The sequence below is a fragment of the Symphalangus syndactylus genome, chromosome 7 (assembly GCF_028878055.3).
Source record: "Symphalangus syndactylus isolate Jambi chromosome 7, NHGRI_mSymSyn1-v2.1_pri, whole genome shotgun sequence".
Taxonomy (NCBI): Eukaryota; Metazoa; Chordata; class Mammalia; order Primates; family Hylobatidae; genus Symphalangus; species Symphalangus syndactylus.
Window position 1 is genome coordinate 119,329,696 of NC_072429.2, and position 16,353 is coordinate 119,346,048.

General features: G+C 42.4%; 1 protein-coding gene across 2 annotated transcripts in view; it reads right to left on the bottom strand.

Moving 5' to 3' along the window:
* SNTB1 (syntrophin beta 1) overlaps positions 1 to 16,353 on the bottom strand; it is a 285,077-nt gene that overhangs the window by 19,277 nt on the left and 249,447 nt on the right. The window lies entirely within an intron of this gene.

Here is a 16,353-nt window from a genome sequence, read left to right on the forward strand (position 1 = left end):
AACTAAACTATAGCAACCAAGAAAATGCTGTCTCCCAAGAGAAGATAACTTTCTTACCCAGCCAGAAAAAAATACTGGCACCCTGGGACAGGGTTTCAAGCTGCAATTCACACCCAATTTCTAAGTATTATCTGAAACTGCTTGAGAAACCCAAGGACATGCTTTGTTCTTCACAAAATTGATTAGTTACAAAATTCAGAAACACATTCCCATGGTTAGAAGCAAAGCTACAAATCCCAGAAAGATTTTATATTTCCTATTAGCCAGGAGTGTGAATAAGTGAAAAAATAAATAGGACCGTATAATATCAGAGAGGGGCAACAGAATGAAGCCATAGGTAGGAGGAGGTAAATCAGAAATTCAGATACCTGGATTCAAATCCCAGCTCTATTACTCATTATGTGACCTTGGCAAGTTTCTTAAACTCTCCATGCCTTAGCTTCCTCAACTGCAAACTGGGGATAATAATATGGTCACCTCATGGTGGTGTTGTGAAAATTAAGTTAATAAATGAATATTGCATGGAGCAGTGCTTGGCACAGAATACATAGTAATAGCCATTATTATCATTAGAACATAAGCTTGATCAGGATAGAAATTTTTATTTGATTATTCCCTGCTGTATTCCTAGCACCTAGAACAGTTCTAGGCACATAGCAGGCACTCAGTATCTGTTAAATGAACGACTAAATGCATAGCTAGAATATAAAGAGAACAATTTCCCAAGAAGTTTGTGATTAATGACTACTATATGACTCCTCTCCCACTCTCAGCCCTTCAACAAAAGCAGTAACTAATACTAAATCCAAAGAACTTGGGTTTATGTCCACTACATGCTAATTCACAGATTAATTCAGCCCTGAAAAAAAAGTGATCTTGAAAGGTAGCTGAGATTAGATGTTTTATGAGAACAGCCTAACATCCATTTCCTGCTTCTTCTTTTAAATCTATCTTTAGTGACTGGTGTTTTCAGTAGTAACTTGGTTGTTTAGGGAGGTAGAGTTACCTTCTTTTGGTCTGGGGGATAGAAGTTCCCTATTTTTTGGAAAAAGTGAAAGTTGTTAAGATTTCACATTCATGGTCAGCATGGATCCAATTTGAAGACTTATACATAAATGGGTCCCTAAGCAAGATAAAAATAATTTATAAAATGTCTTTAAATTACTTTAAATGCCCAAAGTGATGAATTCCATGAGGCTCAAACTGGCTGCCTGACGGGACCACTTGTGGGTCAAATCTTTGTCCAGGACATTGGGGAACTCATTCCTGCAGGACATCAGGCCAAGTGTTTCTCTCTCCACTGACAACTGAGGTATCAGATTGCATATTGTTTCTGGATCTTCAAATATGCCCCCTTAGCCTGACTAGTTCTGAACAAAACAAAACCAAAAATCTCCAAAAACCTGTCTTTCAAGAAATGCTTATGCATTAATTTAATTCTGGAGAAGTATAAGAGAATGTTGCATAAAATGTTCCATACAAAAACATTATTATTAATATCCTTAATTAAAACACAAACAATTACAGCACACAGATTCAGCCAAATTAGTAAAATTACATATTAGGTAACTGGGTTGCTAAGCAATATTACATCCTCATTTTACTTAATTGCTGTAATTAGCATCTCCCAGCAGATGCCACAATGCAAGCCACAAAAAAAAAAAGAAAAAAAAAAAAAAAAAAAAGCAACTGGCCAGATCCCTTACATGGTTCTGGCAATCTCAAATACTTTCATCCACTGGCCACCCCTAATAGAGCCTGGGAGTCAATAGACTCTTCAGGGAAGAAATGAGGGTCAAAGAATCACTAACAAGTACCAAATTGTCAGGTGAGAGGGGCTTCCCAGGAACACTCTCTAACTCTCTGCATCATTTCCCCAGCTAGGAATAGCCAATCAATTGCCTCATTTATATCTTCTAACCTCCTTTCATCTGGGCCGGGTGCGGTGGCTCATGCCTGTAATCCCAGCACTTTGGGAGGCCGAGGTAGGCAGATCACCTGAGGTCAGGAGTTTGAGACCAGCCTGGCCAACATGGCGAAACCCTGTCTCTACTAAAAATACAAAAATTAGTCAGGCTTGGTGGCGGGCACATGTGATCTCAGCTACTCGGAGGCTGAGGTAGGAGAATCGCTTGAACCCTGGAGGCAGAGGTTGCAGGAGAATCGCTTGAACCCTGGAGGCAGAAGTTGCAGTGAGCTGAGATTGTGCCATTGCACTCCAGCCTGGGCAACACAGCGAGACTTCGTCTCAAAATAAGTAAATAAATAATAAATAAATAAATAAACTCCTTTCATCTGAATATGGTGGTGAAAGGCAAGGTCCCATGTCTCAGAAAGTTGATACTGAGGGATATTGACTATAAGAAACGAACAACTTAGTACAGGTGAATAAGCAGCAAAACAGCTTGGAGTCAATTCCTGACTATTCAGTGGCATTATCCAGGTAGATTTCCGGAGACAAGTGACTGTCCTCCATACCTTTCTTTGTGCCCTCGTGACCTGCCACGGCCATCTGCCAGTAGTATTATGGACAGAGAAAAGCGGATGTTCACCAGGTGAAAGGTTGTGTGGATGCATTATCTTGTTTAATTTCCACAACACTTCTTTGAAAGTGGTATTATGAGCTGCACTTTATAAACAAGGAATCCATGGTTCTGTGCAGTGAAATAACTGCTTAGGATCCCACAGTTAGTGTCGAGAATTTGAACCCAGGGCTATATGACTACAGAGTCCATACTCTTTCTGTCACACAAAAAAAGGACCAATTATAGGTGGGGAAGGAAACAGAAGGGAAAGAGGCTGGGCGCAGTGGCTCATGCCTGTAATCCCAGCATTTTGGGAGGCTGAGATGGGTGGATCACTTGAGGTCAGGAGTTCAAGACCAGCCTGGCCAACATGGTGAAACCCCATCTCTACTAAAATACAAAAATTAGACAGGCATGGTAGCACATGCCTGTAATCTCAGCTACTTAGGAGGCTGAGGATCGCTTGAACCCAGGAGGCGGAGGTTGGAGTGAGCCGAGATCGCGCCACTGCACTCCACCCTGGGTGACAGAGTGAGACTCCATCTCAAAAAAAAGAAAAAGAAAAAAAAGAAACTTGAAAGGAAAGATTACAATGCAGACTTCAGGTCATCCATGAGTTAAATTTATCCCTGTGCTGCTCTTCTCCAGAAGTAAATAAGACTTATAATCTGATGGATATTCTCACGTCATGACAGTCCAATGTCTTGGGAAATTTTTCCTTTGAAGTTAACTGTTTTTTTTTTTTTTTTATTATTTAGCACTCTTGGAGCTATACTTTTTAAACAATTTTTTGAATCTTTTAATTAACTCTTATATATTCTCTTGTCTAACTATGCTTTAATTAGTTCAACATATGTCCCACTGTGTGTGTAGAATACACAGTATAAAAAGACCTTCAGGAATGTCTGCGTGTATGGTAATGACTAAAATCAGTCCTATTTTAATGGAAAATTGAAACCATGAGCAAATAACCTGAACAATCAGCTCTTATAACACTCAGCTTTTCCTCTATTTCATACCGCTTCCAGAAATTCTCCTACCATCAGTCCTGGCTACTATCTTGGCCACTAATAGGAGCCTATCAAGTTTCTCTAACTGAAATGAACATTCCTACCCCAAAGAGGAAGCCATCTGCAGGCCTCCTGTCTGTGGAGCTGTTACAAGTAGCATTTAGAGCTAGCTCTGTTGTGTGTGCCAAGGAGTTCCAGTCTCCCGACTCCATCCTACCCTCCCCAAACCCATCCAAACAGCCAACAATTTCATTAACCTCAGTCCTTAGAGCTCGATTACTGTGATTTAAGACACTAGGATTCCCAGATAAAATGCAGTCAAATATGTCAAATTACTTACTTTAATTTCAATTATTTTCTCTGGTCTTTAACAATTGCTAACATTTATCAATCACTTATGTCTCAGTCATATGCTTAATGTTTACATATGCTATCTCAATCAGTCCTATCAATCACTGTATAAAATGGAAGATACTACCGCCCCCTTTGTTCAGATGAGGAGACTGATTCTGAGAGACTGGTCGCATTGCAAGTAGAAGTCTCAGGATTCAATAGCTGGTTTGTCTGATTTCAAAGTCCATGGATCGCCTCAGTCTTCTTATATCCCACCCACCACTCCTGAGGGGCTCCTGGTTAGCAGGAGGGAGGACCGGAGACCAGACACTGGAAGATCACTAGGTATATGGGGACAAGTGGGATGGCTGGGTGTGGAAGGCAAACCCCACACTTCTCAGTTTGACAGCATGTAGATTATTGGGCATGTAAATTTCTTCATGCCACCCCAGGCAATGCCCATAGAATATGCCCCACATTCTCTACCAGTGAGGATGCCTCCCAGGGTTAGCATGGAAACCACAGGCTGATTGTAATTTAATGTTTGACAAATGCAATTGGCCAAACTTTCTAGTGAAAAGAATTCCTAAAATTTCTGAGGCTGGCTGATCTGACGCAGCTGCTACTTTTAGCACTTAGAAATGGGTTAATTGCAGGCAACCTTGTTGGGTCCCCATCCACCCTTCCACACTGTGGAAGGTTTGTTCTTTCGCTCTTCACAATAACCCTTGCTACCGCTCAAAAAAAAAAAAAAAGAAAAAGAAATGGGTTAGTTGCTTAAGCACCAAGGATTACCCGTCAGGCTTAGCAGAAATATTCAGCATGCCTGGTTCCCAAGCCGTCTGGGAGTAGAGACATGCACATTCTTCAGTTCCCCTTTCAAGGCAACCCCACACCCTTCCCTCAGGCCCATGGGACAATAAACTGGGCTCAAAGCAGTGTCGCCCTTTTTACAAATTCTGTGTTCCCGAAACTCCCACCAGCCACTGGGACTGGCTGTGCAGAATTTTTGGGTTAAACCTCCTCTATAACTCCAGAAATAATGTGACCTTAATCCTCACTCTCCGTAGACCCATCTCATTTGCCAATTATGATGACAGTGACCAAAAAAACCAACACTCTTACTCCATACAAGTGAGCATACCTTTTTTTTTTTTAATGTTCAGCAATATCAAATAAACTTTGGCTAAGCAAAAAATATTCTCCCAAGGACTCATAAAAAGCTGAGGAATGAGAATTGCTAAAATTACAACATGTTTGCAAACTTCCTGAGTGCACTGCTATAAATTGTACCACCAATGGACTCATAGGGGCACCATCGAAGTTTGGCAGTGGAAGAGGAGAGATGACTGCTCGTAAACATCTCTGCATGGCAGTCGACACCAGGAACATGTTGTGAGCATTTCTGGTGCCACTTCTATGAAACACAATCAAATTTTCATCCTCCAGAAAAATATAAATTAGATGTGCCTGGGCCTAAAAAGAAAAATCCAAGCAAAGAAACACATCAACTATGAACTCTTTGAGGGAATAACTTGACTTAGAAGAAAACTGTTTCCTACTGGCTATAGTCCTGGCCATTCCCTCTTGTGCTAGAGAAAAGACTGAATGAAGCTCCCTAGCTCTGCTACAGGGAAGAGAAGGGGACTGACAGTCACCTGGCCCTACTACATGTGTTTGTGAAAAATAAGGCTGACCAGGCATGGTGGCTCACATCTGTAATCTCAGCACTTTGGTAGGCCAAGATGAGTGGATCACTTGAGGTCAGGAGTTCGAGACCAGCCTGACCAACGTGGTGAAACCCCATCTCTACTAAAAATACAAAAAAATTAGCCAGGCATGGAGGCTCACACCTGTAATCCCAGCTACTTGGGAGGCTGAGGCAGGAGAATCACCTGAACCTGGGAGACGGAGGTTGCAGTGAGCCGATATCATGCCATTGCACTCCAACCTGGGCAACAAAAGCAAAACTCTGTCTCAAGAAAAAAAAAAAAAAAAAAAAGAAGAAGAAGGCTGTACATAGGTCATTGCTATGAATGGCATTGTGCCCCTTTCCACCCAATTCATGTGTTGAAGCCCTAACCTCCAAGGTGACTGTATTTGAGATAGGGCCTAAGAGGAGCTGGTTAAATCTAAATGTGGGGCCCTGATATGATAGGATTAGCATCCTCAGAATGGTAAGAGACAATAGAGAGCTTGCATTCTCCCTCCATGCATGCACAGAGTACAGGTCATTTGAGAACATTAAAATAGGGCAGCAGTCCCAGGAAGATGGTCCTCACCAGAAACTGATCATGCTGGCACCTAATCTGGGGCTTCCAGCCTCTAGAATTGTGAGAAAATAAATATCTGTTGTTGAAGCCACCCAGTCTGTAGTATTTTGTTATGGCTAATACATTCATTATATTTTAATTTTCATAACTTCCCTGCAATAGATATTATTATTCTTTTTTTTTTCTTTTGAGACAGAGTTTCACTCTTGTCACCCAGGCTGGAGTGCAATGGTGCGATCTTGGGTCACTGCAACCTCTGCCTCCTGGGTTCAAGCACTTCTCCTGTCTCAGCCTCCCACGTAGCTGGGATTACAGGCATGCACCGTCATGCCTGGCTAATTTTGTATTTTTAGTAGAGACGGGGTTTCTCCATGTTGGTCAGGCTGGTCTGGAACTCCCAATCTCAGGTGATCCACCCGTCTCAGCCTCCCAAAGTGCTGGGATTACAGATGTGAGCCACTGCGCCCAGCCTATGATTCTATTTTTTAGATGTGGAAACAGATCAGAGAGAAGACGTTACTTGCTTGTGGTCATAAACTGAGGCTCGCCTGGGCAAAACTGCAGTGTGCACCCAGGTCTGTCAAATCCGATATGATGAAACATTGTTTTCCCTCTCTACCAGCAAATCCAATTGTATTCCATCTATTAAGGAGATATTTTTGGAGACTTTTTGTTGGCTTATTTCTTAATTTTTTAGTTTCTGCTAACAGGATGGATTTTAAAAGTTTTTTTAGCAGGTGGTATAATGATGACCTGTGAATTTTAGTCGGTTACAAATTTTCATTGTGATGGAGTTGTTTTAAAAATGTAGCCAATATATTTATAAACCCCAAAATAGAAGAGGGGTTAAAAAATTAGAAGATACTAAATTTATTTAGCACTTGCCATGTGTCAAGCACTATTCTAAGCAGTTTACATGATCTAGTGTAATCCTTATAACAACCCTGTTAGGCAGGTATAGATATTGGGCATATATTACTGATGAAGGACATGAGGCAAAAAGAGGTTACAAAACTTGCCCAAGGCTCCAAGGCTTGGTAAGTAGCAAGGCTGGGATTCAGTGCCAGGTTGCCAGTTTCCAGAACTCATGCTCTGGGGCATTCATGTGACAGACACTATGCAGCCATGAAAATAAAGCTAGGAAAGAATGCCAAATACCAGTGAAAATGCTAGAAGGTCATCTAAGTGAAAAGGAAGGGCAGCAGCACATCACATTTTAGGAGCTGTTGATCACTCTATGAGGGCCGGGACCCAGGACAGCCTTAGAACTGATCCATTGGTGGTCATCACAGCTTGCGGCCAAACAGTGCTTCTGAAGAACCACAGGGGAATAGGAACCACATAGTTGCTGTGGAGTTCCCCTCCCACCATGCTGTGGTTTGAACGTTTGTGTCTCCCCAAAATTCATGTTGAAACTGAAGCTCCAATGCAAAAGTATTAAGAGGTAAGGCCTTTAAGAAGGTGACTAGGTCATGAGGGCCCCACTCTCATGGATAGGATTAGTGCCTTATAAAAGGACTTGGGGAGCTGGGTGTGGTGGCTCACGCCTGTAATCCCAGCACTTTGGGAGGCTGAGGCAGGCGGATCACCTGAGGTCAGGAGTTCGAGACCAGCCTGGCCAACATGGTGGCCTATTAAAATACAAAAATTAGCCAGGTGTGGTGTCTCTGTTAAATACAAAATTAGCCGGTGTCTCTATTAAATACAAAATAGAGACCGGTTGTAGTGTCCCTATTAAATACAAAAATTAGCCAGTGTCTTTATTAAAAATACAAAAATTAGCCAGGTGCGGTCGTGGGTGCCTATAGTCCCAGCTACTTGGGAGGCTGAGGCAGGAGAATCACTTGAACCCGGGAGGTGGAGGATGCAGTGAGCTGAGATCGCGCCATTGCACTCTGGCCTGGGCGACAAGAGCAAGACTCCGTCTCAAAAAAAAAAAAAAAAAAAAAAAAAAAAGGTGGGGGAGGCTTGGGGATTCTGTTAGTCCCTTTTTGCCCTTCCACCCATGTGAGAACACAGCAACAGGCTCCATCTATGGAACCGAGAACATGACTTCACCAGACAGCAAATCTGCTGGCACCTTGATCTTGGACTTCCCAGTCTCCAGAACTGTGAGAACATTTCTATTATTTATAAATTACCCAGGCTAAGGTATTTGGTTATAGCAGCCAAATGGACTCGGACACACCACAAACCCCTGAGAAGATGGGAGGCAGCAGCACACAATCTTCTAAATCAATAGTTCTCAAACTGTAGCCTGTGTCAGAAACACCTGGAGGCTTGTTAAAATCAAAGATGGACTGGGTCCCATCCCCAGAGTTTCTGATTCAGTTGGTCTGGGGTGGAGTTGAACATTTGCTTGTTTAACAGTCCCAGATGGTGCTCCCGCTGCTGGGTGAGCCAGAAACTCTAGGTCTCTGATTCTATCCACAACTCTGTCCTCACTCTGCGTGATTAGGGGTAACAATTCCCTTGATTGTTAGCTGGAATAAGAGGCCACCTGTTGCATGATTTATTTGTTCAGGAAAGAACACTTTTATATGTGATACACTCAGCAAATTCTAAGAGCCATGGAAACTCTAGGAAATAAGGACATGCTCTTAGGAAGCTGCATAGAATAGTGGATAAGAATCAAAAGGTAGAAACAGAATCTCAGGTCCATCTCTTACTGTTACTGTTGCATGACTGTGGTAAGTAACTTAACTACTTAGTTCTTCAGTTAACTGATCTGTGAAATAGGAATAAAACCTTAAACTTATGGGGTTGTGAGGGTTGAATGCGGCAACCCTGAGAAACATTTTCCTGATGTTTGTTAAAAGCACATTCTCCTGATCCACAACCCTAGCCTAAGCCAGAATATCTAAGGCAGGGTTCTGAAGACCTGAATCTTAATAAACAGTCAGGTAATTCTCATATTGGGCAAGGTTTGCAAACCCTAATAGAATCCACCTAAAGCACGTAGCCTTGATCTATGCCAAATAAGGGCCAGCCACTACTTCATTACAGGGTTGATCTACTTTTTTTTTTTTTTTTTTTAAGAGACAGGGTCTCGCTCTGGACCCAGGTGCTGGAGTACAGTGGTGCCATCATAGCTCATTGCAACCTTGATCTCCTGGGATCAAGCAATTCTCCCACTTCAGCCTCTTAAGTCACTGGGACTACAGGTGTGCACCACCATGCATGGCTAATTATTTTTTATTTTTTGTAGAGACGAATCCCCCATGTTGCCCAGGCTAGTCTTGAACTTCTGGGCTCAAGCAATCCTCCCACCTCAGCCTCCCAAAGTGCTGGGATTACAGGCATGAGCCAAAGTGCTCAGCTCAGCTTGATCTATTTTGAAAATAATATTACCATGGCCTTCTTGATAATCACCCAAGGTGATTAGTTAGTAGACACAGTATAATAAATTTTTTTGAAAACATAGCTCTATATCCATAAGTAAAAATTACACCATACCTTTATGATTTGTGCATATTACTATTTATAAATTAGACCTCAATACAAGATTTTTAAAATAAATTTTTAAAAACAGGAATGGATCCTCTTCTTTAGAAATATACAAAGACAAATAATACTACTAGACAGATTACATACCTATGTGGTCATATATAAAGGACATGGTGCTGTATATGGCTGTATAGAATGCATTGGAAGTAAATGAAAAAGTCACCTGTTGAACTTAAATAAGTAGCTAAAGAAGCCAGTTAATGGAAGTGCTGGGGTAACCTCTGCAATAGAAGGATTCTGTTTCCCTTTGAATGCTACCACTTCTGGCACAGACTGTCCCCCACAACCTGCCAGAAACCAACAGCATCAGCCCAGCTTCCCACCTCAGAGAGCCACCTTTATCCACAAGGAGATAAGAGTTTCTATTTCAGCTGGGGTGGACCCTGCCTCCTACTGCAATTCACTGGGAAGCTCAGCCTGGAGCTGCAAAGGGGCTACATCTCCCTGGCATCATCCCACAGAGAAGGCAGGGGTCATTTTTTTCCCATTGTTTGCTTTCTAAAAGTCTTTTTCTAGGTACATCCGCAGGGTCTTGGAGAGAAGTTGATCAGGACTGATGCTCTGGTAGCTGATGCTCAAGCCAAAAGGTCAGTTAAAAATCTATTTTACCAAAGTATATTTTCCTTTGGCTTTGGAGACAATGGCATTCCCGTGAGTGTGTTCCACAGATGGGGATTCTGACGGAGGGAGCTGGGGTGATGAGGCTGGGGTTAAGCACTCTTCTGGAGGAAGGAAGACTAGGATGCAAACTCCCAGCTCTGCCATTTCCAGGCTGCCACCCAGGAGCAGGCAAAAGCTCACCTACTACTTCGAGAGGATAGAGTGAGAATGAATAGCCAGTGCCACCTAAGATCCTGGACATACTCTGCCTCATGGGCTACCAGCCAGAGACCACGGCAATCCTTACAGGCCTAATTGTATCATTCCTCATAGGGCTAATATCCACACAGAATAAGATTTCCTCTTGCAGTTCAGTGGTTAAGCTGGGTAATCTGGGAGAGGGACAGTGAGTTGAGGGGACAACTATTACAACTGGGTCTTCTTTATGGTTGCATCGTAGACACAGATTTTTTTTTTTTTACTACATCTTCTGGTTTGTTTGTTTGTTTGTGTGTTTGTTTTTGAGATAGAGTCTTGCTCTGTTGCCCAGGCTGGAGTGCAGTGGCGCGATCTTGGCTCACTGCAATGCTGCCTCCCAGGTTCAAGCGATTCTCATGCCAAAGCCTCCAGAGTAGCTGGGATGACAGGCACCCACCATCGTGCCTGGCCAATTTTTGCATTTTTAGTAGAGACGGGGTTTCACTGTGTTGGCCAGCTGGCCTCGGACCCCTCACTTCAGGTGATCTGCCCACCTCGGCCTCCCAAAGTGCCAGGATTACAGGTGTGAGCCACTGCGCCCAGCCTGCATCTTCTATTCTAAATGATCACAGTGATGCGCTGAAGAGGTTTCTGTTTCCTGTTTGCATATTGGATGCAGGCTTATGGGTTTAGGCTATTCATCTGCTTTACTCTCAGTTCAGACCTGGCACCCCTGTCACTTGTGAACCTGTAGCAGACACTTTCAGTGCTCCAGTCAAACCTCTTCAGGTCCCATTTACTGTTTCTGCACATCCATCCCTCCTTCTGGACCTTTGCTTTTAAGGAATCACACTTAGGACTTTCCTGCTTGTGCAGAAGCCTGAAGAGCCTGCGAGATGACATCTCTCCAGGCAGCCTCAGCTGTCCATGGACTGCTGTAGGAATGTACAGGTCCAGTCACTTGCCTGAGTCGGGAAAAACTTGGAAGGAGTCATTTACATGCTCTAGGGAAGTGCTATCTGATAGAATTTTGGTGGTGATGGGAATGTTCTAGATCTGTGCTGTTCAAAGTGGTAGTCACTAGCCACAGGTGGCTATTGGACCCTTGAAATACGGCTAAGGAGGCTGAGGATCTGAATTTTTAATTTCACTTAAATTTAATTACTTTAAATAGCCACATCTGGCTAGTGGCTACCATGCTACACAGTCTAGCTCTCAAGCCCCCTGTAAGGTCAGGCTGAGGCTGCGACTTTGCCTGAAATCCTAGCCTCCCTAGCTCCTCCTCCTGGGAGCATTTGCTTAAGAACTCACTGCCACTTCAGTCCTTGTTGCCTTCTCTGCTTCTGAAAAACCAGACCGAAGGCAGAGCCTTTCTCAGTCTCCTCGTCTTACCAGAGGGTTGGAGTCCCAGTGCTAAACCTGGTTACAGGATAGGAAAGCTGAGAAAAAAAACCAAAGAAGGGAGACTCCTGGGAAGCAATTTATCTCTTCCTGTAGCTGAGTACTTTGCATCCTCACAGAAATTTGGTTTTATTTTTATTTCTTTATTTTTCTTTACAATGGAATCAGGATCACTGCAAAATTGTTTGGATTCAGCAGTCACTCCTTGGACATTTGTTATTTGACACCAAATATAAAAATATCTACCCAGATCACATCCATGACTCTTATCATCCCCAAAGACTCCTGCTGTTCCCCACGGTTCCAATTTCAAAAGGTACAAAAGGATACGCTAGTGAAAAGTCTTCCTCCCTATCTTTCACCTCTGTGCCAACCCCCAGTGGTACCAAGGCACAGGTATGCAAGTGACACACAGTCCCAGAACCGGAATCCCACCTCCATCTCTCAGAAGCTACACCACCTGGGGTGATTCCTGAACTCTTCTACGCCTCAGGTACCTAACCTGCAAAATGGACACACTAATACAGGCCTTGCAGAATGGATACACAAGTTGTAAGCGGTAACTTGTGTCAGGTGCTGGGTACTTAGTGAGTATCTGATTCATTTCCCCTCATTCCCCAGGGCCGTACGTGGTGCTCTAACTGGGCCACACAGCACTGCATGAGCTCTGTGCTTGGATCTCCCCTAAGTCTGGAATGCCCACGCCCCAATCTGGGCTCTCTTCCCTTGTTCCTCTGGTGAGTTTTCCCTCAGGCTTCAATTCAACATGACTTCTACTACAAGGAGTCCTCCACCACTGTCCAGGCAGAGTTTGGCATTTTTTGTTGTCTTTACTGCAAACAGTTCCTTATGTGTTCCTGCACTTTGTTCCAGATAATGCTAGGTTCACAAGTTTGAATTTTTTTCACCTCTTTATCCCTTGCCCTAATTGTAACTCCTGGCACATAGTAGATGATTTATAAATGTTGACTGACGAATGAATGAATGAATGAAAAAGCAGCCCCCATTGTTCCTAATGCCCAGAAACTGTAAGAACAAGGCTATGTACTAGGGTAAATTTTATTTTCATGTTGCCTGAGAGTTGCAGAAACTACCTTATTTCAACTTTTGTGTCTGAAAATCATTTCAAGAGGCTTGGGTCCAACTTTGCTTCTTAGTAACTGGAATCCAGTGACTGTGGTCTAATCTTTCGTTGGTTTCTGTTGTGGGAATGTCTCCGAATCTGAAGATAATGTTGTTCATGGATGAGGACTGTGGATGCAAAGTACAGAAAGCAATAGCGATTGGGCCGAATTCTCATGGGCCCCAAGGCACAGCCTGAGTCTTTGTGTGCAGTTAAGGATGTTTACATTCTGATTATTGAGGTTTTTTGTTTTTTTTTTTTGTTTTTTGAGACGCAGTCCCACTCTGTCACCCAGGCTGGAGTGCAGTGGCGCGATCTCGGCTCACTGCAACCTCTGCCTTCCAGGCTCTAGTGAGTCTCCTGCCTCAGCCACCTGAGCAGCTGGGAACCACAGATGTGTGCCACCACACCTGGCTAATTTTTGTATTTTTAGTAGAGATGGGGTTTTGCCATGTTGGCCAGGCTGGTCTCAAACTCCTGATTTCAGGTGATCTGCCCTCCTTGGCCTCTCAAAGTGCTGAGATTACAGGCGTGAGCCAGCATACCTGGCCATGATTACTGCGGTTTTATTACAAAGCTGTATTGTACTTTAATAGCCATTCTGCCAAACATTTTGAAGCCTGAAAGCTTCAAATATTAAATTACTTTTAAATGTTATTTTTTTAATGGTGATCTAGGCCTGGTTCCTTGCCCCTGAAAACCTCCTCTATTCACCTCTGGAGCCAATAATTTCCATCTTTAGCTCCCCACCTCCCCGGCCCCACCCCCACTACTGGTCTTCATTATCAATCATGACTGGAAGTAACAAGGGTTTTTCTGGAATTTCAGCTCTATTCACTACTGGCATTTTAATCTTGTGTTACTTCTTGCTCTGCTACTGGGTCTCATTCTCCTCCTTGCAGCCAGCTGGCCCTTGACCATAACCTGTTTGGCAGCTCAGTCCTTCCTAGATGAAGAGCCCACCTTATTTCTGTCTACATCTTGCTCAGGTCAGATGCTCCAAAACCTCTGTGCACTATGCTTTGTCTCTTGGACCAAACTTCTTCCAGAGTTTGTCTCACATTGTTCAATAATTCATTCAACAGGCATTCAAGGGCACAATATTGCCAGGCACTATGCCAGGAAGGACACGAATATGACTTTATCATGCCTAGCTTGCAGGTAAAGAAACAGGTATAGAAGGAATGCAAACAGCTCACTGTCATAAAGCACAAATAAAAAGAGCTGGCAAGAGAAGTCAGGTCTGGGAAATGTCAGCTACTTGAAAGCAAGACTCAAGTTTGATTCATTTCTGTTTTTGGGATATAAGCTTTCAAAGAGGGGGACAAGGATACAACACATTAAAACTGTATTTCAGGCCATGTGCAGTGATTGAGAAGAACGTCCATTATCCCAGCACTATGGGAGGCCGAGGTGGGCAGATCACCTGAGGTCAGGAGTTCAAGACCAGCCTGGCCAACATGGTGAAACCCTGTCTCTACTAAAAAGCAAAACAAAACAAACAAAACAAACAAACCAACAAACAAAAATTAGCCGGGCATGGTGGTGGGCGTCTATAATCCCAGCTACTCAGGAGGCTGAGGCAGGAGAATCACTTGAACCTCTGCTGGGAGGCAGAGGTTGCAGTGGGCCAAGATAGCGCCATTGCACTCCAGCCTGGGTGACAACAGCGAAACTCTGTCTCAAAAATAAATAATTAAAAATCAAACTGTATTTCATGTCTTGGTTGCTGTGAATAATGTTGCAATGAACATGGGAGCGTAACTACCTCTTTAAAACCTTAATTTCAGTTCTCTTGGATATATACCCAGAAGTGGGATTGCTAGCTCACATTAGAGTTCTGTTTTTAATTTTTGGAGAAATCTCCATACTGTTTTCCAGAGTGGCTGCACCATTTTACATTCCTATCAACAGTATACAAGGATTTCCTTTTCTCCATTTTACATTCCTAACAACAGTGTACAAGGGTTCGCATTTATCAAATGATAAACAACACTCGTTATCATTTGTCTTTTTGACAACAGCCATCCCAACACACATCCTAACCACATCCTCACTGTGGTTTTGAATTGCATTTCTCAGATCATTAGTGACATTAAACACCTTTTCATACGCCTGTTGGATATCTGTATGTCTTCTTTGGAGAAATGTCTATTCAGGTCCTTTTTGAATCAGTTTTTTTCTTTTTTTGCTATTGAAATGTAAATCTTTATATATTTTGGATATTAACCTTCAATTAGATATGAGGTCTCCCATTTCATAAGCTGCCTTTCCATTTTGTTGCTTGTTTCCTTTGCTATGCAGAAGCTTTCTAGTTTGATGTAGTTCCATTTATTTATTTTTGCTTTTGTTGCCTGTGCTATAGGTGTCATATACAATAAATCATTGCCAAGGCCAATGTCAAGAATATTTTTCCCTATGTTTTCTTCTGGAAGTTTTACAGTTTCAGATCTTACCTTTAAGTCTTTAATCCATTTTGAGTTTATTTTGTGTATGGTGTAAAATAGGGTTCATTGTTTTGCATATGAATATCCAGTTTTCCCAGAACCATTTATTGAAGAGAATATCCTTTCTCCATTGTGTATTCTTGGCACCCTTGTCAATGATCAGATGACCACAAATGGGTGAATTTATTTTTGGGCTCTCCAATCTGTTCTACTGGTCTATGTGTTTTTATGCCAGTATCATAAGGTTTTGATTATTATAGGTTTGTAGTACATTTTGAAATAAGGAAGTGTGATGCCTCCAAATGTCCATCTATAGATGAATGGATAAAGAAAGTGTGGTATTTACATATAATCCAATATTATTCAGCCTTAAAAAAGAAAGAAATCCTCCCATATTTGACAACATGAATGAACCTGAAGAACATTATGCTAAGTGAAATATGCCAGACACGCAAGGACAAACACTACAGGATCCCATTTATATGAGGAATCTAAAATGATGAAGTTCTTAAAGCAGAGAGTAGAATGGTGGTTTCCAGCGGGGAGAGGGAAATGGGGATGTGCTGGCCAAATGGCACGAAATTTTTGTCATGCAAGTTGAATAAGTTCTAGAGATCTACTGTACAGCATAGCACCTATAGCTAACAACAGGGTATTATATACCTAAAAGGTTGCTAAGAGGGTAGATCTTATGTTACATGTTGTTATAACAAAAAATAAAATATAGAGAGAAGGAGGAAATTTTTGGAGGTGATGGGTATGTTTATGTATCAACTATGATGGTGGTTTCATAGGTGTATATTTATCTCCAAATTTATCAAATTGTATACATTAAATATGTACACAATTTTGCATGTCAATACCCTGATGAAGTGCTTTTTAAAGACATATTTCACATGAATAATAAATGTGCATTGAAGGACCTGAAAAACAGAG